The sequence below is a fragment of the Hemiscyllium ocellatum genome, chromosome 33, assembly GCF_020745735.1.
Source record: "Hemiscyllium ocellatum isolate sHemOce1 chromosome 33, sHemOce1.pat.X.cur, whole genome shotgun sequence".
Lineage (NCBI taxonomy): Eukaryota > Metazoa > Chordata > Chondrichthyes > Orectolobiformes > Hemiscylliidae > Hemiscyllium > Hemiscyllium ocellatum.
The window spans coordinates 27,649,679-27,675,007 of NC_083433.1; the positions used below are offsets into that span (position 1 = coordinate 27,649,679).

General features: G+C 59.3%; 1 protein-coding gene across 3 annotated transcripts in view; it reads right to left on the bottom strand.

Annotated features, from left to right (window-relative positions):
* The window catches only part of LOC132831131 (beta-1,4-mannosyl-glycoprotein 4-beta-N-acetylglucosaminyltransferase-like), a 195,265-nt gene that overhangs the window by 51,348 nt on the left and 118,588 nt on the right, over positions 1-25,329 (bottom strand). Inside the window, exon 1 of one of the 3 annotated variants that reach the window (XM_060849119.1) lies at positions 19,920-20,000. The exons of 1 other annotated variant lie outside the window; for it this stretch is intronic. The gene's annotated coding sequence lies outside the window, so the exon portion shown is untranslated. Of the gene's footprint in view, positions 1-19,919; positions 20,001-25,329 lie in introns of those variants that run through there. One more of the 3 variants, XM_060849121.1, reaches the window with a different exon arrangement.

The window sequence follows — 25,329 nt, forward strand, 5'->3', positions numbered from 1 at the left end:
TCATCATCAGGACAGAACACCTGAAGGTGCTGTATATTTGGTTTGGAGGAGCTGGGGTACGTGCCAAGTCTTGGGAGTTGCATGTCACTAATGTGAAGCTGAAATTGGACAGATAGGAGCACTGGTCACTCTTCATGGCAGGAAAAACCCTGGTTATCAGGTGTGAGGTACTCTCTGTTGTTGTACATGGTGCAGATCTGGCCAAATACCCAAGCCTACGCTCCCACAGTCACCCAGGCCATGTTCCACTTCATGTGCAGAACAAAGATGGACCATGTCTAAAGAAAAACCATGTACAAAGATCTGTACAGGGGTGGCGGGCGGGGGGGGAGGCGGGAAAGAGAAGAGAGAAAATAAAACACACCCAATGCCACCCTCACACTGATGGCCACCTTTGTATGTGCAGCAATAAGCTGTGCATGAATCCCCAGTACGCAAACAAAGGGTCACTATGTACTGAGGTTCTACCTCTCCCCCAGTGTTGTGAAGGATTGGCCTAGCCTTGCTGCCATGGGCAGACTATCAATGTCATTTGGTAGAATGCCTCATTGCCAGAATTTTCAAGCAAGCACCAAGCCATGGTTTGGCTGGTGGTGAGAAGGACTCTGCCGGATATCCTTTATGCACACCCAGACACTCTGCACCACCGCACACTGACCTTGAAGCAGCTGTGTGGGGTAGAGACTGTTACACATCTCCTTCTGGAATGTGCCTATTGAAAGGAAGTCTGGAGAGGAACACAATGGCATATGTTGAAGTTCGTCCCGAGCAGCTCTGTGACACGTGACTCTGTGCTCTACGGTCTGTTTCCCTGGACGTGCACTGAGACAAACATCAACTGCACCTGGAGGATTATCAGCTCAGTGAGAGACGCTTTTTGGTGTGTGCAAAACTCCCAGGTAAAGGAGCTGACCCTGACCAAGTGTTACATACGGAAACATTCCAAGATCCAAGACTATGTGCTGAGGGACACACTAAAGTTTAATGCCAAGGTGCAGTGGGGAAAGACCACCTTGTAAGGTCCTCCTACCAAAGAATAACAGGGGTCCATTCAGTAATTGGGCCCTGCTGACACTTCAGCTAAATGCTAAGAGGTTGACTGTCAATATAGAGAATGGTGAAAGTCAAGGCCTAATTTGTTCTCCGTAACTAAAGACAGTATAGATCTGAACAGCTTCATTAACAATACATGTACCAAAGAGTTTTATGAATAAAGTATATTTTTGCAATTAAAAGAAAAATCAGCGAACAGCAGTCAAACATTGACATTGGAGCCAAATGCTGAGTGAAGTAGTCTTGGAACCCCCTTTCTGTACCTTTCTCCTCTTTGCTGAAGATTACGATTCACAACCAGTGTCAATGACCTCGATAGCAGGGAGGAGAGGAAACATCAGAAGTCTGACCAATGGGGGGGGTCCAATTAGACAGAGCTGTTGTCACTTTCTAATTGGTGAACAAGAGGAACCCCTGACCCATCCAGAGTAACTGCAGCATGCCAAAACCCGACCAGGGCAGATGTTCCATTAATTCTCTATCACACAGAGTGATAGAGATGTACAGCATGGAAAAAAGCATACCAAATGCCTTCCTCACTATCCTGCCTACCGGCGACTCCACTTCCACATGCTCGGAGATCAGGGAACCTGAGACCATTTGCCAAAACTTAAGGTTCTTTAAAAAGTGTTGATACTGTGCAGAGCAATGAGTTGTATACGATAAATACAACTCCCCCACCCCCCCAACCCTCCAGTGTGTCTGTCTGTCTCTATCTCTGTGTGGGTGTGTGTCCTCCCCCCGCCCCACTCTCCCTCACTGTGGGTGTCTCTCTCCCCCCACATGCCACTCCCTCTCTCTGTGTGGGTGGGTGTCTCCACCACCCTCTCTGTGGGCGTGTCTCCACCCCCCCATCCTCTGTGTGAGAGTGCATGTCTCCCCCCACCTTCTCTCTCACACACACTCACACAGATAGATAGAGATAGAGATAGAGATAGAGATAGAGATAGTCGCTCACCCCCCTCCCTTCGCTCACTGCGGGTGTGTGTCTCACCCCCCTCCGCCCCCATTCTCTCTCTGTGGGGGTGTCACTCACCACCCCGTCCCTTCGCTCACTGTGGGCGTGTGTCAACCCCCCATTCTCTGTGTGGGAGCGTGTGTCTCACCCTCCCTTCGCACACTGTGGGCATGTCTCACCACACCCCACCACCCCCCACCCTCGCTCACTGTGGGTGTGTCTCATCACCCACCCCCCGATTCTCTCTCTGTGGGTGTGTGTATCACCAACTCCCCAATCTCTCTCTCTGTGGGTGTCTCTCTCATCCCCCCCCCCCGCCCATTCTCTCTCTGTGGGTGCGTCTCTCACCCCCACCCCTCATTCTCTCTCTGTGGGTGCGTCTCTCACCCCCTCGCCCATTCTCTCTCTCTGGGTGTGTGTCTCACCCCCCTCGCCCATTCTCTGAGGGTGTGTTCTGCCACCCCCTCCCCATTCTCTGAGGGTGCGTTCTGCCACCCCCTCCCCATTCTCTGAGGGTGCGTTCTGCCACCCCCTCCCCATTCTCTGAGGGTGCGTTCTGCCACCCCCTCCCCATTCTCTGAGGGTGCGTTCTGCCACCCCCTCCCCATTCTCTGAGGGTGCGTGTCTCACCCCCCCACCCCTCATTCTCTCTCTGTGGGTGCGTGTCTCACCCCCACCCCTCATTCTCTCTCTGTGGGTGCGTGTCTCACCCCCACCCCTCATTCTCTCTCTCACTCCTCACCTTCCCTCTCTGTGGGTATGTGTCTCACCTCCCCCCCCCCCCCCCCCCCCTTCCCCCTCTGTGGGTGTGTCTCTCACCCCCCCCCTTCCCTCTCTGTGGGTGCGTGTCTCACCCCCCCCCCTCTCACCTTCCCTCTCTGTGGGTGCGTGTCTCACCCCCACCCCCCATCACCTTCCCTCTCTGTGGGTGCGTGTCTCACCCCCCCCGCCTCACCTTCCCTCTCTGTGGGTGCGTTTCTCACCCCCCCCTCACCTTCCCTCTCTGTGGGTGCGTGTCTCACCCCCCCCCCTCTCACCTTCCCTCTCTGTGGGTATGCGTCTCACCCCCTCCTTCCCTCTCTGTGGGTGTGCGTCTCAGCCCCTCACCTTCCCTCTCTGTGGGTGCGTGTGTAACCGCCCCCCACCCCCCCCTTCTCGCTCTACAGGAGTGTGTCTCACCCCCCCCCCTCACCTTCACTCTCTGTGGGTGCGTCTCACCCCCCCCCCCTCTGTGGGTGTGTGTCTCTCACCCCCCCTCTCTCACTCTCTGGGTGTGTCTCTCACCCCCCCTCTCTCACTCTCTCTGGGTGTGTCTCTCACCCCCCCTCTCTCACTCTCTCTGGGTGTGTCTCTCACCCCCCCTCTCTCACTCTCTCTGGGTGTGTCTCTCACCCCCCCTCTCTCACTCTCTCTGGGTGTGTCTCTCACCCCCCCTCTCTCACTCTCTCTGGGTGTGTCTCTCACCCCCCCTCTCTCACTCTCTCTGGGTGTGTCTCTCACCCCCCCTCTCTCACTCTCTCTGGGTGTGTCTCTCACCCCCCCTCTCTCACTCTCTCTGGGTGTGTCTCTCACCCCCCCTCTCTCACTCTCTCTGGGTGTGTCTCTCACCACCCCCCCCTCACCTTCCCTCTCTGTGGGTGTGCGTCTCACCCCCTCCTTCCCTCTCTGTGGGTGTGCGTCTCAGCCCCTCACCTTCCCTCTCTGTGGGTGCGCGTCTCAGCCCCTCACCTTCCCTCTCTGTGGGTGCGTGTGTAACCGCACCCCCCCCCCCTTCTCGCTCTACAGGAGTGTGTCTCACCCCCCACCTCACCTTCACTCTCTGTGGGTGCGTCTCAACCCCCCCCATACCTTCACTCTCTGTAGGTGCACGTCTCACCCCCCCACCCCCCCTCTGTGGGTGTGTGTGTCGCACCCTCTCTTCCCCCCCCCCCCCCTCTCTGTGGGTGTGTCTGTCCCCCCCCCTCTCTCTGTGGGTGTGTGTCTCACCCCCCCCTCTCTGTGGGTGTGTGTCTCACCCCCCCCCCTCTCTGTGGGTGTGTGTCTCACCCCCCCCCTCTCTGTGGGTGTGTGTCTCACCCCCCCCCTCTCTGTGGGTGTGTGTCTCACCCCCCCCCGCTCTGTGGGTGTGTGTCTCACCCCCCCCCTCTCTGTGGGTGTGTGTCTCACCCCCCCCCTCTCTGTGGGTGTGTCTCTCACCCCCCCCCTCTCTGTGGGTGTGTGTCTCACCCCCCCCTCTCTGTGGGTGTGTGTCTCACCCCCCCCTCTCTCTCTCTCTCTGGGTGTGTGTCTCACCCCCCCCCTCTCTGTGGGTGTGTCTGTCCCCTCCCCCTCTCTGTGGGTGTGTCTGTCCCCCCCCTCTTTGTGGGTGTGTGTCTCACCCCCCCTCTCTCTCTCTGTGGGTGTGTGTCTCACCCCCCCTCTCTCTCTCTCACTCTGTGGGTGTGTGTCTCACCCCACCCCCCCTCTCTCTCTGTGGGTGTGTGTCTCCCCCCCTCCCTCTCTCTCTCTCTCTCTCTCTGGGTGTGTGTCTCACCCCCCCCCCCCTCTCTCTCTGTGGGTGTGTGTCTCACCCCCCCTCTCTCTCTCCCTCTCTGTGGGTGTGTGTCTCACCCCCCCCCCCCTCTCTCTGTGGGTGTGTGTCTCCCCCCCCCCTCCCTCTCTCTCTCTCTCTCTCTCTGGGTGTGTGTCTCACCCCCCCCCTCTCTCTCTGTGGGTGTGTGTCTCACCCCACCCCCCCTCTCTCTCTGTGGGTGTGTGTCTCCCCCCCTCCCTCTCTCTCTCTCTCTCTCTCTGGGTGTGTGTCTCACCCCCCCTCTCTCTCTCCCTCTCTGTGGGTGTGTGTCTCACCCCCCCCCCCCCTCTCTCTCTGTGGGTGTGTGTCTCCCCCCCTCCCTCTCTCTCTCTCTCTCTCTCTGGGTGTGTGTCTCACCCCCCCCCTCTCTCTCTGTGGGTGTGTGTCTCACCCCCCCCCCTCTCTCTCTGTGGGTGTGTGTCTCACCCCACCCCCCCTCTCTCTCTGTGGTGTGTGTGTCTCCCCCCCTCCCTCTCTCTCTCTCTCTCTCTCTCTCTCTGGGTGTGTGTCTCACCCCCCCCCCTCTCTCTCTGTGGGTGTGTGTCTCACCCCCTCTCTCTCTCTCTCTCTGTGGGTGTGTGTCTCACCCCCCCCCCTCTCTCTCTGTGGGTGTGTGTCTCCCCCCCTCCCTCTCTCTCTCTCTCTCTCTCTGGGTGTGTGTCTCACCCCCCCCCCTCTCTCTCTGTGGGTGTGTGTCTCCCCCCCTCCCTCTCTCTCCCTCTCTCTCTGTGGGTGTGTGTCTCACCCCCCCCCCTCTCTCTCTGTGGGTGTGTGTCTCACCCCACCCCCCCTCTCTCTCTGTGGGTGTGTGTCTCCCCCCCTCCCTCTCTCTCTCTCTCTCTCTCTGGGTGTGTGTCTCACCCCCCCTCTCTCTCTCCCTCTCTGTGGGTGTGTGTCTCACCCCCCCCCCCTCTCTCTCTGTGGGTGTGTGTCTCCCCCCCTCCCTCTCTCTCTCTCTCTCTCTCTGGGTGTGTGTCTCACCCCCCCCCTCTCTCTCTGTGGGTGTGTGTCTCACCCCCCCCCCTCTCTCTCTGTGGGTGTGTGTCTCACCCCACCCCCCCTCTCTCTCTGTGGGTGTGTGTCTCCCCCCCTCCCTCTCTCTCTCTCTCTCTCTCTCTCTCTGGGTGTGTGTCTCACCCCCCCCCTCTCTCTCTGTGGGTGTGTGTCTCACCCCCCCTCTCTCTCTCCCTCTCTGTGGGTGTGTGTCTCACCCCCCCCCCTCTCTCTCTGTGGGTGTGTGTCTCCCCCCCTCCCTCTCTCTCTCTCTCTCTCTCTGGGTGTGTGTCTCACCCCCCCCCCCTCTCTCTGTGGGTGTGTGTCTCCCCCCCTCCCTCTCTCTCCCTCTCTCTCTGTGGGTGTGTGTCTCCCCCCCTCCCTCTCTCTCTCTCTCTCTCTCTGTGGGTGTGTGTCTCACCCCCCCCCTCTCTCTCTGTGGGTGTGTGTCTCACCCCCCCTCTCTCTCTCCCTCTCTGTGGGTGTGTGTCTCACCCCCCCCCTCTCTCCCTCTCTCTCTCTGTGGGTGTGTCTCTCACCCCCCCCCTCTCTCCCTCTCTCTCTCTGTGGGTGTGTGTCTCACCCCCCCTCTCTCCCTCTCTCTCTCTGTGGGTGTGTCTCTCACCCCCCCCCCTCTCCCTCTCTCTCTCTGTGGGTGTGTCTCTCACCCCCCCCCCCTCTCCCTCTCTCTCTCTGTGGTGTGTCTCTCACCCCCCCCCCTCTCCCTCTCTCTCTCTGTGGGTGTGTCTCTCACCCCCCCCCCCTCCCTCTCTCTCTCTGTGGGTGTGTCTCTCACCCCCCCCCCTCTCTCTCTCTGTGGGTGTGTCTCTCACCCCCCCCCTCTCTCTCTCTGTGGGTGTGTCTCTCACCCCCCCCCCTCTCTCTCTCTGTGGGTGTGTCTCTCACCCCCCCCCCTCTCTCTCTCTGTGGGTGTGTCTCTCACCCCCCCCCCCCTCTCTCTCTGTGGGTGTGTCTCTCACCCCCCCCCTCTCTCTCTCTGTGGGTGTGTCTCTCACCCCCCCCCTCTCTCTCTCTGTGGGTGTGTCTCTCACCCCCCCCCCCTCTCTCTCTCTGTGGGTGTGTCTCTCACCCCCCCCCCCTCTCTCTCTCTGTGGGTGTGTCTCTCACCCCCCCCCCCTCTCTCTCTCTGTGGGTGTGTCTCTCACCCCCCCCCCTCTCTCTCTCTGTGGGTGTGTCTCTCACCCCCCCCCTCTCTCTCTCTGTGGGTGTGTCTCTCACCCCCCCCTCTCTCTCTCTGTGGGTGTGTCTCTCACCCCCCCCTCTCTCTCTCTCTCTCTCTCTGTGGGTGTGTCTCACCCCCCCTCTCTCTGTGGGTGTGTGTCTCACCCCCCCCTCTCCCTCTCTCTCTCTGTGGGTGTGTGTCTCACCCCCCTCTCTCTGTGTGGGTGTGTGTCTCACCCCCCCCTCTCTCTCTGTGGGTGTGTGTCTCACCCCCCCTCTCTCTCTCTCTCTCTGTGTGGGTGTGTCTCACCCCCCCCTCTCTCTGTGGGTGTGTCTCACCCCCCCCTCTCTCTGTGGGTGTGTCTGTCCCCCCCCTCTCTCTCTGTGGGTGTGTGTCTCACCCCTCCCCTCTCTCTCTCTCTGTGGGTGTGTCTCACCCCCCCCCTCTCTGTGGGTGTGTGTCTCACCCCCCCCTCTCTCTGTGGGTGTGTGTCTCACCCCCCTCTCTCTCTGTGGGTGTGTGTCTCACCCCCCCCTCTCTCTCTGTGGGTGTGTCTCTCACCCCCCCCTCTCTCTCTGTGGGTGTGTCTCTCACCCCCCCCTCTCTCTCTGTGGGTGTGTCTCTCACCCCCCCCTCTCTCTCTCTGTGGGTGTGTCTCTCACCCCCCCCTCTCTCTCTCTGTGGGTGTGTCTCTCACCCCCCCCTCTCTCTCTCTCTCTCTCTCTCTGTGGGTGTGTCTCACCCCCCCTCTCTCTGTGGGTGTGTGTCTCACCCCCCCCTCTCCCTCTCTCTCTCTGTGGGTGTGTGTCTCACCCCCCTCTCTCTGTGTGGGTGTGTGTCTCACCCCCCCCTCTCTCTCTGTGGGTGTGTGTCTCACCCCCCCCTCTCTCTCTGTGGGTGTGTGTCTCACCCCCTCTCTCTCTCTCTCTCTGTGTGGGTGTGTCTCACCCCCCCCTCTCTCTGTGGGTGTGTCTCACCCCCCCCTCTCTCTGTGGGTGTGTCTCACCCCCCCCTCTCTCTGTGGGTGTGTCTGTCCCCCCCCTCTCTCTCTGTGGGTGTGTGTCTCACCCCTCCCCTCTCTCTCTCTCTGTGGGTGTGTCTCACCCCCCCCCTCTCTGTGGGTGTGTGTCTCACCCCCCCCTCTCTCTGTGGGTGTGTGTCTCACCCCCCTCTCTCTCTGTGGGTGTGTGTCTCACCCCCCCCTCTCTCTCTGTGGGTGTGTCTCACCCCCCCCTCTCTCTCTGTGGGTGTGTGTCTCACCCCCCCTCTCTCTCTCTCTCTCTGTGGGTGTGTCTCACCCCCCCCTCTCTCTGTGGGTGTGTCTCACCCCCCCTCTCTCTGTGGGTGTGTCTCACCCCCCCCTCTCTCTGTGGGTGTGTCTCACCCCCCCCTCTCTCTGTGGGTGTGTCTCACCCCCCCCTCTCTCTGTGGGTGTGTCTCACCCCCCCCTCTCTCTGTGGGTGTGTCTCACCCCCCCCTCTCTCTGTGGGTGTGTCTCACCCCCCCCTCTCTCTGTGGGTGTCTCTGTCCCCCCCCTCTCTCTCTGTGGGTGTCTCTGTCCCCCCCCTCTCTCTCTGTGGGTGTGTGTCTCTGTCCCCCCCCTCTCTCTCTGTGGGTGTGTGTCTCACCCCCCCCCTCTCTCTCTCTCTCTCTCTGTGGGTGTGTCTCACCCCCCCCCCTCTCTGTGGGTGTGTGTCTCACCCCCCCCTCTCTCTGTGGGTGTGTGTCTCACCCCCCCTCTCTCTGTGGGTGTGTGTCTCACCCCCCCTCTCTCTCTGTGGGTGTGTGTCTCACCCCACCCCCTCTCTCACTCTGTGGGTGTGTGTCTCACCCCCCCCCTCTCTCTCTCTGTGGGTGTGTGTCTCACCCCCCCCCTCTCTCTCTCTGTGGGTGTGTGTCTCACCCCCCCCCTCTCTCTCTCTGTGGGTGTGTGTCTCACCCCCCCCTCTCTCTCTCTGTGGGTGTGTGTCTCACCCCCCCCCTCTCTCTCTCTGTGGGTGTGTGTCTCACCCCTCCCCTCTCTCTCTCTGTGGGTGTGTGTCTCTCACCCCCCCCTCTCTCTCTCTGTGGGTGTGTGTCTCTCACCCCCCCCCTCTCTCTCTCTGTGGGTGTGTGTCTCACCCCCCCCTCTCTCTCTCTGTGGGTGTGTGTCTCACCCCCCCCTCTCTCTCTCTGTGGGTGTGTGTCTCACCCCCCCCTCTCTCTCTCTGTGGGTGTGTGTCTCACCCCCCTCTCTCTCTCTCTCTCTCTCTCTGTGGGTGTGTCTCACCCCCCCCTCTCTCTGTGGGTGTGTGTCTCACCCCCCCTCTCCCTCTCTCTCTCTGTGGGTGTGTGTCTCACCCCCCCTCTCTCTGTGTGGGTGTGTGTCTCACCCCCCCCCTCTCCCTCTCTCTCTCTCTCTGTGGGTGTGTCTCACCCCCCCCTCTCTCTGTGGGTGTGTGTCTCACCCCCCCCTCTCCCTCTCTCTCTCTGTGGGTGTGTGTCTCACCCCCCCTCTCTCTGTGTGGGTGTGTGTCTCACCCCCCCCTCTCTCTCTGTGGGTGTGTGTCTCACCCCCCCCTCTCTCTGTGTGGGTGTGTGTCTCACCCCCCCCTCTCTCTCTGTGGGTGTGTGTCTCACCCCCCCCTCTCTCTGTGTGGGTGTGTGTCTCACCCCCCCCTCTCCCTCTCTCTCTCTCTCTGTGGGTGTGTGTCTCACCCCCCCCTCTCCCTCTCTCTCTCTCTCTGTGGGTGTGTCTCACCCCCCCCTCTCTCTGTGGGTGTGTGTCTCACCCCCCCCTCTCCCTCTCTCTCTCTGTGCGTGGGTGTGTCTCACCCCCCCTCACTCTCTCTGTGCGTGGGTGTGTCTCACCCCCCCCTCACTCTCTCTGTGCGTGGGTGTGTCTCACCCCCCCCTCACTCTCTCTGTGCGTGGGTGTGTCTCACCCCCCCTCACTCTCTCTGTGCGTGGGTGTGTCTCACCCCCCCTCTCTCTGTGCGTGGGTGTGTCTCACCCCCCCTCTCTCTGTGCGTGGGTGTGTCTCACCCCCCCTCTCTCTGTGCGTGGGTGTGTCTCACCCCCCCCCTCTCTGTGCGTGGGTGTGTCTCACCCCCCCCCTCTCTGTGCGTGGGTGTGTCTCACCCCCCCCCTCTCTGTGGGTGTGTCTGTCCCCTCCCTCTCTGTGGGTGTGTTTCTCACCCCCCCTCTCTCTCTCTCTGTGTGGGTGTGTGTCTCACCCCCCCCTCTGTGTGGGTGTGTGTCTGTCTCCCCCCCCCTCTCTGTGGGTGTGTCTGTCCCCCCCCCCTCTCTGTGGGTGTGTCTGTCTCCCCCCCCCCTCTCTGTGGGTGTGTCTGTCCCCCCCCCTCTCTGTGGGTGTGTCTGTCCCCCCCCTCTCTGTGGGTGTGTTTCTCACCCCCCCCTCTCTCTCTCTCTGTGTGGGTGTGTGTCTCACCCCCCCCTCTCTCTCTGTGTGGGTGTGTGTCTGTCTCCCCCCCCTCTCTGTGGGTGTGTCTGTCCCCCCCCCCTCTCTGTGGGTGTGTCTGTCCCCCCCCCCTCTCTGTGGGTGTGTCTGTCCCCCCCCTCTCCCTCTCTCTCTCTGTGGGTGTGTGTCTCACCCCCTCTCTCCCTCTCTCTGTGGGTGTGTGTCTCTCTCTGTGGGTGTGTGTCTCACCCCCCCCTCTCTCTCTCTCTGTGGGTGTGTGTCTCACCCCCCCCTCTCTCTCTCTCTGTGGGTGTGTGTCTCACCCCCCCCTCTCTCTGTGGGTGTGTGTCTCACCCCCCCCTCTCTCTCTGTGGGTGTGTGTCTCACCCCCCCTCTCTCTCTGTGGGTGTGTGTCTCACCCCCCCCTCTCCCTCTCTCTCTCTCTCTGTGGGTGTGTGTCTCACCCCCTCTCTCCCTCTCTCTGTGGGTGTGTGTCTCACCCCCCCCCCTCTCCCTCTCTCTCTCTGTGGGTGTGTGTCTCACCCCCCCCCCTCTCTGTGGGTGTGTGTCTCACCCCCCCCTCTCCCTCTCTCTCTCTGTGGGTGTGTGTCTCACCCCCCCCTCTCTGTGGGTGTGTGTCTCACCCCCCCCTCTCTCTGTGGGTGTGTGTCTCTCACCCCCCCCTCACTCTCTCTGTGGGTGTGTGTCTCTCACCCCCCCCTCACTCTCTCTGTGGGTGTGTGTCTCACCCCCCCCTCACTCTCTCTGTGCGTGTCTCACCCCCCCCCTCTCTGTGCGTGGGTGTGTCTGTCCCCTCCCTCTCTGTGGGTGTGTCTGTCCCCCCCCCCTCTCTGTGGGTGTGTATCTCACCCCCCCCTCTCTCTCTCTCTGTGTGGGTGTGTCTGTCCCCCCCCCTCTCTGTGGGTGTGTCTGTCCCCCCCCCCTCTCTGTGGGTGTGTCTGTCCCCCCCCCCTCTCTGTGGGTGTGTCTGTCCCCCCCCCTCTCTGTGGGTGTGTCTGTCCCCCCCCCTCTCTGTGGGTGTGTCTGTCCCCCCCCCCTCTCTGTGGGTGTGTCTGTCCCCCCCCTCTCCCTCTCTCTCTCTGTGGGTGTGTGTCTCACCCCTCTCTCCCTCTCTCTGTGGGTGTGTGTCTCACCCCCTCTCTCCCTCTCTCTGTGGGTGTGTGTCTCACCCCCCCTCTCTCTCTCTCTGTGGGTGTGTGTCTCACCCCCCCCTCTCTCTCTCTCTGTGGGTGTGTGTCTCACCCCCCCCTCTCTCTGTGGGTGTGTGTCTCACCCCCCCCTCTCCCTCTCTCTCTCTCTGTGGGTGTGTGTCTCACCCCCTCTCTCCCTCTCTCTGTGTGGGTGTGTCTCACCCCCCCCCTCTCCCTCTCTCTCTCTGTGGGTGTGTGTCTCACCCCCCCCCCTCTCTGTGGGTGTGTGTCTCACCCCCCCCTCTCTCTGTGGGTGTGTGTCTCACCCCCCCCTCTCCCTCTCTCTGTGTGGGTGTGTCTCACCCCCCCCCCCTCTCCCTCTCTCTCTCTGTGGGTGTGTGTCTCACCCCCCCCCTCTCTGTGGGCGTGTGTCTCACCCCCCCCCCTCTCTGTGGGTGTGTGTCTCACCCCCCCCTCTCCCTCTCTCTCTCTGTGGGTGTGTGTCTCACCCCCCCCTCTCTGTGGGTGTGTGTCTCACCCCCCCTCTCTCTGTGGGTGTGTGTCTCTCACCCCCCCCTCACTCTCTCTGTGGGTGTGTGTCTCTCACCCCCCCCTCACTCTCTCTGTGGGTGTGTGTCTCACCCCCCCCCTCTCTGTGGGTGTGTGTCTCACCCCCCCCCCTCTCTGTGGGTGTGTGTCTCACCCCCCCCCCTCTCTGTGGGTGTGTGTCTCACCCCCCCCCTCTCTCTGTGGGTGTGTGTCTCACCCCCCCCTCTCCCTCTCTCTGTGTGGGTGTGTCTCACCCCCCCCCCCTCTCCCTCTCTCTCTCTGTGGGTGTGTGTCTCACCCCCCCCTCTCTGTGGGTGTGTGTCTCACCCCCCCCTCCCTCTGTGGGTGTGTGTCTCTCACCCCCCCCTCTCTCTCTCTGTGGGTGTGTGTCTCTCACCCCCCCCTCACTCTCTCTGTGGGTGTGTGTCTCACCCCCCCCTCACTCTCTCTGTGCGTGTCTCACCCCCCCCCTCTCTGTGCGTGGGTGTGTCTGTCCCCTCCCTCTCTGTGGGTGTGTCTGTCCCCCCCCCTCTCTGTGGGTGTGTATCTCACCCCCCCCTCTCTCTCTCTCTGTGTGGGTGTGTCTGTCCCCCCCCCTCTCTGTGGGTGTGTCTGTCCCCCCCCCCCCTCTCTGTGGGTGTGTCTGTCCCCCCCCCCCTCTCTGTGGGTGTGTCTGTCCCCCCCCCTCTCTGTGGGTGTGTCTGTCCCCCCCCCCTCTCTGTGGGTGTGTCTGTCCCCCCCCCCTCTCTGTGGGTGTGTCTGTCCCCCCCCCCTCTCTGTGGGTGTGTCTGTCCCCCCCCTCTCCCTCTCTCTCTCTGTGGGTGTGTGTCTCACCCCCTCTCTCCCTCTCTCTGTGGGTGTGTGTCTCACCCCCTCTCTCCCTCTCTCTGTGGGTGTGTGTCTCACCCCCCCTCTCTCTCTCTCTGTGGGTGTGTGTCTCACCCCCCCCTCTCTCTCTCTCTGTGGGTGTGTGTCTCACCCCCCCCTCTCTCTGTGGGTGTGTGTCTCACCCCCCCCCCTCCCTCTCTCTCTCTCTGTGGGTGTGTGTCTCACCCCCTCTCTCCCTCTCTCTGTGTGGGTGTGTCTCACCCCCCCCCCTCTCCCTCTCTCTCTCTGTGGGTGTGTGTCTCACCCCCCCCCCTCTCTGTGGGTGTGTGTCTCACCCCCCCCTCTCTCTGTGGGTGTGTGTCTCACCCCCCCTCTCCCTCTCTCTGTGTGGGTGTGTCTCACCCCCCCCCCCTCTCCCTCTCTCTCTCTGTGGGTGTGTGTCTCACCCCCCCCCTCTCTGTGGGCGTGTGTCTCACCCCCCCCCCTCTCTGTGGGTGTGTGTCTCACCCCCCCCTCTCCCTCTCTCTCTCTGTGGGTGTGTGTCTCACCCCCCCCTCTCTGTGGGTGTGTCTCTCACCCCCCCCTCTCTCTGTGGGTGTGTGTCTCTCACCCCCCCCTCACTCTCTCTGTGGGTGTGTGTCTCTCACCCCCCCCTCACTCTCTCTGTGGGTGTGTGTCTCACCCCCCCCCTCTCTGTGGGTGTGTGTCTCACCCCCCCCCCTCTCTGTGGGTGTGTGTCTCACCCCCCCCCTCTCTCTGTGGGTGTGTGTCTCACCCCCCCCTCTCCCTCTCTCTGTGTGGGTGTGTCTCACCCCCCCCCCCCCTCTCCCTCTCTCTCTCTGTGGGTGTGTGTCTCACCCCCCCCCTCTCTGTGGGCGTGTGTCTCACCCCCCCCCCTCTCTGTGGGTGTGTGTCTCACCCCCCCCTCTCCCTCTCTCTCTCTGTGGGTGTGTGTCTCACCCCCCCCTCTCTGTGGGTGTGTGTCTCACCCCCCCCTCTCTCTGTGGGTGTGTGTCTCTCACCCCCCCCTCACTCTCTCTGTGGGTGTGTGTCTCTCACCCCCCCCTCACTCTCTCTGTGGGTGTGTGTCTCTCACCCCCCCCTCACTCTCTCTGTGGGTGTGTGTCTCTCACCCCCCCTCACTCTCTCTGTGGGTGGGTGTCTCACCCCCCCTCACTCTCTCTGTGGGTGGGTGTCTCACCCCCCCCTCACTCTCTCTGTGCGTGTCTCACCCCCCCCTCACTCTCTCTGTGCGTGTCTCACCCCCCCTCTCTGTGCGTGGGTGTGTCTGTCCCCCCCCTCTCTGTGGGTGTGTATCTCACCCCCCCCTCTCTGTGGGTGTGTCTGTCCCCCCCCCCCTCTCTGTGGGTGTGTCTGTCCCCCCCCCCTCTCTGTGGGTGTGTCTGTCCCCCCCCCTCTCCCTCTCTCTCTCTGTGGGTGTGTGTCTCACCCCCTCTCTCCCTCTCTCTGTGGGTGTGTGTCTCACCCCCCCTCTCTCTCTCTCTGTGGGTGTGTGTCTCACCCCCCCCTCTCTCTCTCTCTGTGGGTGTGTGTCTCACCCCCCCCCTCTCTCTGTGGGTGTGTGTCTCACCCCCCCCTCTCCCTCTCTCTCTCTCTCTCTGTGGGTGTGTGTCTCACCCCCTCTCTCCCTCTCTCTGTGTGGGTGTGTCTCACCCCCCCCCTCTCCCTCTCTCTCTCTGTGGGTGTGTGTCTCACCCCCCCCCCCTCTCTGTGGGTGTGTGTCTCACCCCCCCCCTCTCTCTGTGGGTGTGTGTCTCACCCCCCCCTCTCCCTCTCTCTGTGTGGGTGTGTCTCACCCCCCCCCCTCTCCCTCTCTCTCTCTGTGGGTGTGTGTCTCACCCCCCCCCTCTCTGTGGGCGTGTGTCTCACCCCCCCCTCTCTCTGTGGGTGTGTGTCTCACCCCCCCCTCTCCCTCTCTCTGTGTGGGTGTGTCTCACCCCCCCCCTCCCTCCCTCCCTCTCTCTGTGTGGGTGTGTCTCACCCCCCCCCTCCCTCCCTCTCTCTGTGTGGGTGTGTCTCACCCCCCCCCCCTCCCTCTCTCTCTCTGTGGGTGTGTGTCTCACCCCCCCCCGCTCTGTGGGTGTGTGTCTCACCCCCCCCTCTCTCTGTGGGTGTGTGTCTCACCCCCCCCTCTCCCTCTCTCTGTGTGGGTGTGTCTCACCCCCCCCCTCTCTGTGGGTGTGTCTCACCCCCCCCTCTCTCTGTGGGTGTGTGTCTCACCCCCCCCTCTCCCTCTCTCTGTGTGGGTGTGTCTCACCCCCCCCCTCCCTCCCTCTCTCTGTGTGGGTGTGTCTCACCCCCCCCCTCCCTCCCTCTCTCTGTGTGGGTGTGTCTCACCCCCCCCCCCTCCCTCTCTCTCTCTGTGGGTGTGTGTCTCACCCCCCCCCTCTCTGTGGGTGTGTGTCTCACCCCCCCCTCTCTCTGTGGGTGTGTGTCTCACCCCCCCCTCTCCCTCTCTCTGTGTGGGTGTGTCACCCCCCCCCTCCCTCTCTCTGTGTGGGTGTGTCTCACCCCCCCCCTCCCTCCCTCTCTCTGTGTGGGTGTGTCTCACCCCCCCCCCTCCCTCCCTCTCTCTGTGTGGGTGTGTCTCACCCCCCCCCCCCCTCCCTCCCTCTCTCTGTGTGGGTGTGTCTCACCCCCCCCTCCCTCCCTCTCTCTGTGTGGGTGTGTCTCACCCCCCCCCCTCCCTCCCTCTCTCTGTGTGGGTGTGTCTCACCCCCCCCCCCTCCCTCTCTCTCTCTGTGTGGGTGTGTCTCACCCCCCCCTCTCCCTCCCTCTCTCTGTGTGGGTGTGTCTCACCCCCCCCTCTCCCTCCCTCCCTCTGTGTGGGTGTGTCTCACCCCCCCTCTCTCTCTCTCTCTCTGTGGGTGTGTGTCTCACCCCCTCTCTCCCTCTCTCTGTGGGTGTGTGTCTCACCCCCCCCCTCTCCCTCTCTCTGTGGGTATGTGTCTCACCCCCCCCTCTCCCTCTCTCTCTCTGTGGGTATGTGTCTCACCCCCTCTCTCTCTCTCTCTCTGTGGGTGTGTGTCTCACCCCCCCTCTCCCTCTCTCTGTGGGTATGTGTCTCACCCCCCCTCTCCCTCTCTCTCTCTGTGGGTGTGTGTCTCACCCCCCCTCTCCCTCTCTCTGTGGGTATGTGTCTCACCCCCCCCTCTCCCTCTCTCTCTCTGTGGGTATGTGTCTCACCCCCCCCTCTCTCTGTGGGTGTGTGTCTCACCCCCCCCCCTCGCTCTGTGGGTGTGTCTGTCCCCCCCCTCTCTGTGGGTGTGTCTGTCCCCCCCCCTCTCTGTGGGTGTGTCTGTCCCCCCCCCTCTCTGTGGGTGTGTCTGTCCCCCCCCCTCTCTGTGGGTGTGTGTCTCACCCCCCCCCTCTCCCTCTGTGGGTGTGTGTCTCACCCCCCCCTCTCCCTCTGTGGGTGTGTGTCTCACCCCCCCCTCTCCCTCTGTGGGTGTGTGTCTCACCCCCCCCCTCTCTGTGGGTGTGTCTGTCCCCCCCCCTCTCTGTGGGTGTGTCTGTCCCCCCCCCTCTCTGTGGGTGTGTCTGTCCCCCCCCTCTCTGTGGGTGTGTGTCTCACCCCCCCCTCTCTCTCTCTCTGTGTGGGTGTGTGTCTCACCCCCCCCTCCCTCTCTCTCTCTGTGGGTGTGTGTCTCACCCCCCCCTCTCTCTGTGGGTGTGTGTCTCACCCCCCCCTCTCTCTGTGGGTGTGTGTCTCACCCCCCCCTCTCTCTGTGGGTGTGTGTCTCACCCCCCCCTCTCTCTGTGGGTGTGTGTCTCACCCCCCCCTCTCTCTGTGGGTGTGTGTCTCACCCCCCCCTCTCCCTCTCTCTCTCTCTGTGGGTGTGTGTCTGTCCCCCCCCCTCTCTGTGGGTGTGTCTGTCCCCCCCCCCTCTCTGTGGGTGTGTCTGTCCCCCCCCCCTCTCTGTGGGTGTGTCTGTCCCCCCCCTCTCTGTGGGTGTGTGTCTCACCCCCCCCTCTCTCTCTCTCTGTGTGGGTGTGTGTCTCACCCCCCCCTCCCTCCCTCTCTCTGTGTGGGTGTGTCTCACCCCCCCCTCTCCCTCTCTCTCTCTGTGGGTATGTGTCTCACCCCCCCCTCTCTCTGTGGGTGTGTGTCTCACCCCCCCCCCTCTCTCTGTGGGTGTGTCTGTCCCCCCCCCTCTCTGTGGGTGTGTCTGTCCCCCCCCTCTCTGTGGGTGTGTCTGTCCCCCCCCCTCTCTGTGGGTGTGTCTGTCCCCCCCCCTCTCTGTGGGTGTGTGTCTCACCCCCCCCCTCTCCCTCTGTGGGTGTGTGTCTCACCCCCCCCTCTCCCTCTGTGGGTGTGTGTCTCACCCCCCCCTCTCTCTGTGGGTGTGTGTCTCACCCCCCCCCTCTCTGTGGGTGTGTCTGTCCCCCCCCCTCTCTGTGGGTGTGTCTGTCCCCCCCCTCTCTGTGGGTGTGTGTCTCACCCCCCCCTCTCTCTCTCTCTGTGTGGGTGTGTGTCTCACCCCCCCCTCCCTCCCTCTGTGTGGGTGTGTCTCACCCCCCCTCTCCCTCTCTCTCTCTGTGGGTGTGTGTCTCACCCCCCCCTCTCTCTGTGGGTGTGTGTCTCACCCCCCCCTCTCTCTGTGGGTGTGTGTCTCACCCCCCCCTCTCTCTGTGGGTGTGTGTCTCACCCCCCCCTCTCCCTCTCTCTCTCTCTGTGGGTGTGTGTCTGTCCCCCCCCCTCTCTGTGGGTGTGTCTGTCCCCCCCCCCTCTCTGTGGGTGTGTCTGTCCCCCCCCCCTCTCTGTGGGTGTGTCTGTCCCCCCCCCCTCTCTGTGGGTGTGTCTGTCCCCCCCCTCTCTGTGGGTGTGTGTCTCACCCCCCCCTCTCTCTCTCTCTGTGTGGGTGTGTGTCTCACCCCCCCCTCCCTCTCTCTGTGTGGGTGTGTCTCACCCCCCCTCTCCCTCTCTCTCTCTGTGGGTGTGTGTCTCACCCCCCCCTCTCTCTCTCTGTGGGTGTGTGTCTCACCCCCCCCTCTCTCTGTGGGTGTGTGTCTCACCCCCCCCTCTCTCTGTGGGTGTGTGTCTCACCCCCCCCTCTCTCTGTGGGTGTGTGTCTCACCCCCCCCTCTCTCTGTGGGTGTGTGTCTCACCCCCCCCTCTCCCTCTCTCTCTCTCTGTGGGTGTGTGTCTGTCCCCCCCCCTCTCTGTGGGTGTGTCTGTCCCCCCCCCTCTCTGTGGGTGTGTCTGTCCCCCCCCCCCTCTCTGTGGGTGTGTGTCTGTCCCCCCCCCCTCTCTGTGGGTGTGTCTGTCCCCCCCCCCCTCTCTGTGGGTGTGTCTGTCCCCCCCCCCCTCTCTGTGGGTGTGTCTGTCCCCCCCCCCTCTCTGTGGGTGTGTGTCTGTCCCCCCCCCCTCTCTGTGGGTGTGTGTCTGTCCCCCCCCCCTCTCTGTGGGTGTGTGTCTGTCCCCCCCCCCTCTCTGTGGGTGTGTGTCTGTCCCCCCCCCCTCTCTGTGGGTGTGTGTCTGTCCCCCCCCCCTCTCTGTGGGTGTGTGTCTGTCCCCCCCCCCTCTCTGTGGGTGTGTGTCTGTCCCCCCCCCCTCTCTGTGGGTGTGTCTGTTCCCCCCCCCCTCTCTGTGGGTGTGTCTGTTCCCCCCCCCTCTCTGTGGGTGTGTCTGTTCCCCCCCCCCTCTCTGTGGGTGTGTCTGTTCCCCCCCCCCTCTCTGTGGGTGTGTCTGTTCCCCCCCCCCTCTCTGTGGGTGTGTCTGTCCCCCCCCCCTCTCTGTGGGTGTGTCTGTCCCCCCCCCCTCTCTGTGGGTGTGTCTGTCCCCCCCCCCTCTCTGTGGGTGTGTCTGTCCCCCCCCCCTCTCTGTGGGTGTGTCTGTCCCCCCCCCTCTCTGTGGGTGTGTCTGTCCCCCCCCCCTCTCTGTGGGTGTGTGTGTCCCCCCCCCCTCTCTGTGGGTGTGTCTGTCCCCCCCCCTCTCTGTGGGTGTGTCTGTCCCCCCCCCTCTCCCTCTCTCTCTCTGTGGGTGTGTGTCTCACCCCCTCTCTCCCTCTCTCTGTGGGTGTGTGTCTCACCCCCCCCCTCTCTCTCTCTCTGTGGGTGTGTGTCTCACCCCCCCCTCTCTCTCTCTCTCTCTGTGGGTGTGTGTCTCACCCCCCCCTCTCTCTCTCTCTCTCTGTGGGTGTGTGTCTCACCCCCCCCTCTCTCTCTCTCTCTCTGTGGGTGTGTGTCTCACCCCCCCCTCTCTCTCTCTCTCTCTGTGGGTGTGTGTCTCACCCCCCCCTCTCCCTCCCTCTCTCTGTGTGGGTGTGTCTCACCCCCCCTCTCCCTCTCTGTGGGTGTGTGTCTCACCCCCCCCTCTCTCTGTGGGTGTGTGTCTCACCCCCCCCTCTCCCTCTCTCTCTCTGTGGGTGTGTGTCTCACCCCCTCTCTCTGTGGGTGTGTGTCTCACCCCCCCCTCTCCCTCCCTCTCTCTCTGTGGGTGTGTGTCTCACCCCCCCCTCTCTCTCTGTGGGTGTGTGTCTCACCCCCCCCCCTCTCTCTGTGGGTGTGTGTCTCACCCCCCCCCCTCTCTCTGTGGGTGTGTGTCTCACCCCCCCCCCTCTCTCTGTGGGTGTGTGTCTCACCCCCCCCCCTCTCTCTGTGGGTGTGTGTCTCACCCCCCCCCCTCTCTCTGTGGGTGTGTGTCTCACCCCCCCCCTCTCTCTGTGGGTGTGTGTCTCACCCCCCCCCTCTCTGTGGGTGTGTCTGTCCCCCCCCCTCTCCCTCTCTGTGGGTGTGTCTGTCCCCCCCCCTCTCCCTCTCTGTGGGTGTGTGTCTCACCCCCTCTCTCCCTCTCTCTGTGGGTGTGTGTCTCACCCCCCCCCTCTCTCTCTCTCTCTGTGGGTGTGTGTCTCACCCCCCCCTCTCTCTCTCTCTCTGTGGGTGTGTGTCTCACCCCCCCCTCTCTCTCTCTCTCTCTGTGGGTGTGTGTCTCACCCCCCCCTCTCTCTCTCTCTCTCTGTGGGTGTGTGTCTCACCCCCCCCTCTCTCTCTGTGGGTGTGTGTCTCACCCCCCCCTCTCTCTCTGTGGGTGTGTGTCTCACCCCCCCCTCTCTCTGTGGGTGTGTCTGTCCCCCCCCCTCTCTCTCTCTCTCTCTCTCTCTCTCTCTCTCTGGGTGGGTGTCTCACCCCCCCCCTTCTGTGTGTGTGTGTGTGTGTGTGTGTGTGTGTGTGTGTGGGGGGGGGGGGGGGGGGGTGTCTCTGTCACTCACCCATCTCCCGCCGACGGTCCCTCACATTCGGCTCGAGCCGCCGCTGCAGAGAATCCGCACCGTCCCGTTAAAGGGACCGCCCTCTGTATCCCTTAAAGGGACCACCCTCTGTCTCCCGTTAAAGGGACCGCCCTCTGTCTCCCTTAAAGGGACCATCCTCTGTATCCCTTAAAGGGACCACCCTCTGTCTCCCTTAAAGGGACCGCCCTCTGTCTCCCTTAAAGGGACCGCCCTCTGCCTCCCTTAAAGGGACCATCCTCTGTATCCCTTAAAGGGACCGCCCTCTGTCTCCCTTAGAGGGACCATCTCCCGTCTGCCTTAAAGGGATTGTCCTCTGTCTCCCTTAAAGGGACCACCCCACCCGTCCACCTTAAAGGGACCATCCTCTATCTCTCTTTAAAGGGATTGCCCTCACTCTTACCATTACTTACAAATGCGTCTGCAGCCAGTGGCTTTGTGGTGATGAGGTTGAGCATGCTGTTTCTCTCACCACCTATGGCCGACAGGGATAAAGATAAGGCTGAAGCATTCACAACCATCTTCAGGCAGAAGTGCCATGTACATGATCCATCTCAACCTCCTCCAGTGGTACCCAGCATCAAAGATGTCAGTCTTCAGCCAATTCAATTCACATGTGATATCAAGAGACCATTGGAGGCACTGGTCATGCTGCTCCCCGATCCAAGTTCTCCCAGTGCAGTTACAACACTGTCATCTACCCAGCGATGTGGAAAACTGTCCGAATATGATTAGATAGATACAGATACAGTGTGGAAACACCCTTCAGCCCAACAACTCCACATCGACCCTCTGAAGAGCAACCCACCCAGACCCATTCCCCCACATCTACCCCTTCACCTAACACTACAGGCAATTTAGCATGACCAATTCACCTAACCCGCACATTTTTGGACTGTGGGAGGAAACTGGAGCACCCGGAGGAAACCCACACAGACACTGGGAGAATGTGCAAACTCCACACAGTTATGTCCTGTTCACAAAAAGCAGGACAAGCTCAAACCAGCCAATTACCACCCAATCAGTCTTCTCTGAATCATCAGTAAGGTGATGGTAAGTGTCAATGACGGGGCTATGAAGCAGCAGCTGTTCAGTGATGGCCAAGTCCCAGAGCCACTCAGTTCCTGACCTCATTACAGCCTTAGTACAAACATGGATATGAGGGTGAGGTGAGAGTGACACCCCTTGACATCAAGGCTATTTCGACCAAGTGTGGCATCAAGGAGTCCTAACAAACCTGGAATCAACGGATATCGGGGACAAACTCTCTGCTGGTTGGAGTCATACCTGGTATAGAGGAACTTGGCTGTGGTTGTTGGAGATCAGTCATCTCAGCTCTAGCTCATCTCTGCAGAAGTTCCTCAGAATAGTATCCTACACCCAACAAATTTCAACTGCTTCATCATTGACCTTCCTAGAATCAAAGAATCAAAGAATCCCTCCATGTGGAAGGGATTCAGCCTATCCCCCCAGCACTGACCCCCTGAAGACCCAAACCTAGCCCTTTATCCTATCCCCATAAACCCGCTTTAAACACAGCAAATCTACCTAACTTGCACATCCCTGGACACTACAGACACTTTAGCGTGGCCAATCCTTCTAACCTGCACATCATTGGATTGTGGGAGAAAAAATGAAGCACTTGGCAGAAACCCACACAGACACGGGGAGAACATGCAAAATCCACACATCCTGAGGCTTATTGTTGACCAGAAGCTCAACTGGACTCACCACATAAATACGGTGGCTACAACAGCAGGTCAGTGGTTCAGAATACTGTGTCAGTAACTCATCTCTTGACGCCCCGAAGCCTGTCCATCATCTACTAGGCACAAGTCAAGAGTGTGATGGTATGCTCCCCACTTGCCTGGATGGGTGCAGCTCCAACAACACTTCCATCCAGGACAAAGCAGCCCACTTCATTGGCAGCACATCCACAAGCATCCACTCCCTACACCACCGACACACAGTAGCAGCAGTGTCTACAAGATGCACTGCAGAAAGATAGCACATTCCAAATCTATGACCACTTCCATCTAGAAGGATAAGGGCAGCAGATACATGGGAACACCACCACCTTCAAGTTCCCCACCATCCTGACTCGTGAATATATCACTGTTTCTTCACTGTCGCTGGGTCAAGATACTGGAACTCTCTCCCTAAGGGCATTGTTGGTCAACAGAAAGCAGGTGGACTCTGGCAGTTCAAGAAGGCAGCTCACCACCACCTTCTCAAGGGTAACTAGGGGTGGGTAATAAATGCTGGCCAGCCAGCAATATCCACATCCCACAAATGAATGTTTAAAAATCTAATTAAAAAGAATTAAATGTCTGTCTAATTGTCAGATGGGTGGCAGGTATTTTGCATACACATCAGGAAGAGAAAATATATCCTACTCACAAGTGAACTCAAAAGATTCCCCCTCAATAATCTGTGGGTTCCTGCCAATCACAGTGTTACATTTCATCACCTCAGTTTCTCCTGGTGAGCACCTGACCTATCCACAGTCTGTGCCAGGACAAATATGGAGCCTGTTGGGTAGCAAATCACCACACAGGCTGGTCTCCACAAAGACCCCCATTCTAGTTGTACCCACCTCCAGATCTGTTGGGAGTTTTTCTCCTCTAATTTGGAATACGTGAAGATTCCCTCAGCTTCTGCCAGAAAGATTTCATGAACCGTGACTGTTACCACAACACCACTGTGCATCCAAAAGTACCTGACCCTAAATATGTCCCACTCTGAGGAATCTCCTTCTAACATCCGTTATTCATTTCACGCAAGCTCACAACATATTGTCTTATCAGATCAGTGTAGCCTCTATTCCCAGCCTCATATTCAAGCTCCCTCCCTGGACTGTAGGCAAGGATGAAGGATGAACAAATATCTTTTTGAACAGTCATTGATTTTATTCATTGCTGAATTTATGAGAATACCATTCAAGTGGAGGTTTTGCAGGAAGGTCGCGGTATCTGCTGGCTCACGTTAATGGACCTATCCACTCTCTAAGATTACACAAACAGTAACCAACAGGAGTTACAACAACACACAGGTGATGATAGTCCCCATGGGTCTTTACCTTTAACATTGAGGGGTTTTGTGCCCAGTGGTCGTGTCCCTACCTCTGAGCCAGGAGGCTCATAACATCTTCGAAGAAGTGGATTAGTCACAAGAGCCTTCAACATTTAGGGGAGCAAACGGTAATCAGAAGTACAGCAGCAGAATCTTACAATCTGACCCAGTGCCCATGACCTCCATCAACCACAGTCATCCACAACTTCCCATTTCCTGTGCTCTGAGCTGTCCCTCTCCCCTACTACAAACCTCCACCCCCACCACTCCTTTCCATTTCCTGGTATATCTCTCTGCTTCAAACATTTATTCAGTTTTAAAAATCCCAAAAGTCCCTGCCCCGCTCTGGTAAAGCATTCCTGACTTAACTAACCTTTCCCCTCAATCTGACAGCATTTTAAAATGATGGCTGGTCATTGCTGATCAAAAGGATTCTGTCTTTCCCTGCTCAAAACTCGCATTATGTGTCAAGCCTGAGTCAAAACTCTCCTTTACCTTCTCCTGAAATAACTCCACAGAGGCTGGTATCCTGCCACCAAGTCACCCTTTATTTACAGGTGGAAAGTCCTTGACTCTGGCACAGTCTCGTAAGAGCCAGCACTCAGAGCGTCAGAATCTCTGTCACTCCTGTTTATATCTTGTCAGCCAGGGCTCCCTGACTGGACCAGATTAACAGCCCCAATCAGGGAACTCATATTCTATGAGCTCCAGAGGGCTGACCTCAATGCAATCACCACACTCCAACTCCAGTGAACTAGTCCCAGGAACTTCCTGTACTGTGTTCTGCACACCTTTTCATAGCCTTAAGGCCTATTTAGATGGAATCCCATGGAATTTAGGGGAAAATGGATATATTAATAGAAATTGGTTCAACGATGGGTGGTAGGTAGATGTTCTTAGACTGATACCTGCTTTGATATGGTTTTTCAGTTCAATAGCTTTTGCAACTTACTGTTTCAAAGAGCAGCATTATAAAGTTTGTAGATACAATGAAACTTGGCAAAATAATAGACAGAGTTGAGGATGTCAAGCTTAATGGTGAATGGGGCAAAACATAGCTTCTGCAGTCCAGTGTAAAAGGATGCAGACTGGGAAGTAATATGTAATTTGACAATGAATGGGATTCTACAAATTGAACATCTCTGGTGGGACCTTAGCTGTGAGACTGGGGACAATTAGATTACTTACAGTGTGGAAACAGGCCCTTCAGCCCAACAAGTCCACATCGACCCATTGAAGCGTAACCCATCCAGACCCATTCTCCTACATTTACCCCATCACCTAACACTACGGGCAATTTAACATGGCCAATTCACCTAACCTCCACATCTTTGGACTGTGGGAGGAAACCGGAGTACCTGGAGAAAACCCACGCAGACACGGGTTTGCAGAATGTGCAAACTCCACACAGTCAGTGGCCTGAGACGGGAATTGAACCCGGGCCTCTGGTGCTGTGAGGCAGCAGTGCTAACCACTGTGCCACCCACAATTCTTGGCAGGAAATGCAAAGAAGAACTATTGGCATATTGTCAGCAACAAGGGCTTGAGTTTAGAGAAGTTGGAAAATGTTAGGATTGTTTTCCTTAGAAAAGAGCAGTGTAAGGAATGACTTTGGGATGACTTTGAGATGACTTTTGAATGATGGGATGCAATGATAATTAGGAATTATGCATTCATTGACATTAGACAAGACAGAACCTAGACCTCAGTGTGCTCTCTCTTAAAACCGAATGTAAAACATGTTAATGTTTTTACAAACCTGATCTGACTCCAAAGCTGAGAGGTTTAGTTAGAGGTTAACCGTTCCCACTGGGGATTGGGTCACTAACCAAAGATCACAAACTTAAAACCTTCGATCAAAGGCTCTTAATCAGAGATGAGAGGATTTTTTTTGTTTCACTGAGATCTGTTGGGATCTGGCAAACTAGACAAAAAATGTCAAGAACCTAATTCTGTCTTGAACTTTAAGATGATGTTGGACAGGTTCTGCACAATGAAGAATGCACAAGATCACCACAAATAGCAAGGGTGTGTAGCAAAGCAATTTTGTTCCTTCAAACAGTCACAAACAAGACAGGTTTCTGTGTTGTAATGTTTCTGTGTTACATAGAACTTCAAACAGTTTCCCTAACTGCTTCCTATCTTCATTTATCATTATATTTTTTACTTTTCTAAAAGCGATATCCTTTTCTGTGCTGTATTTTTGATTGTGCACTAAAATGGGAAAAGGACTATTTTAAAACCAAGGATAGTGAGAGGTATTGCAGCACTCTTTAAAACCAAATTACTGAAACTCTTTGTGGGTGGTCATCAACTAGGA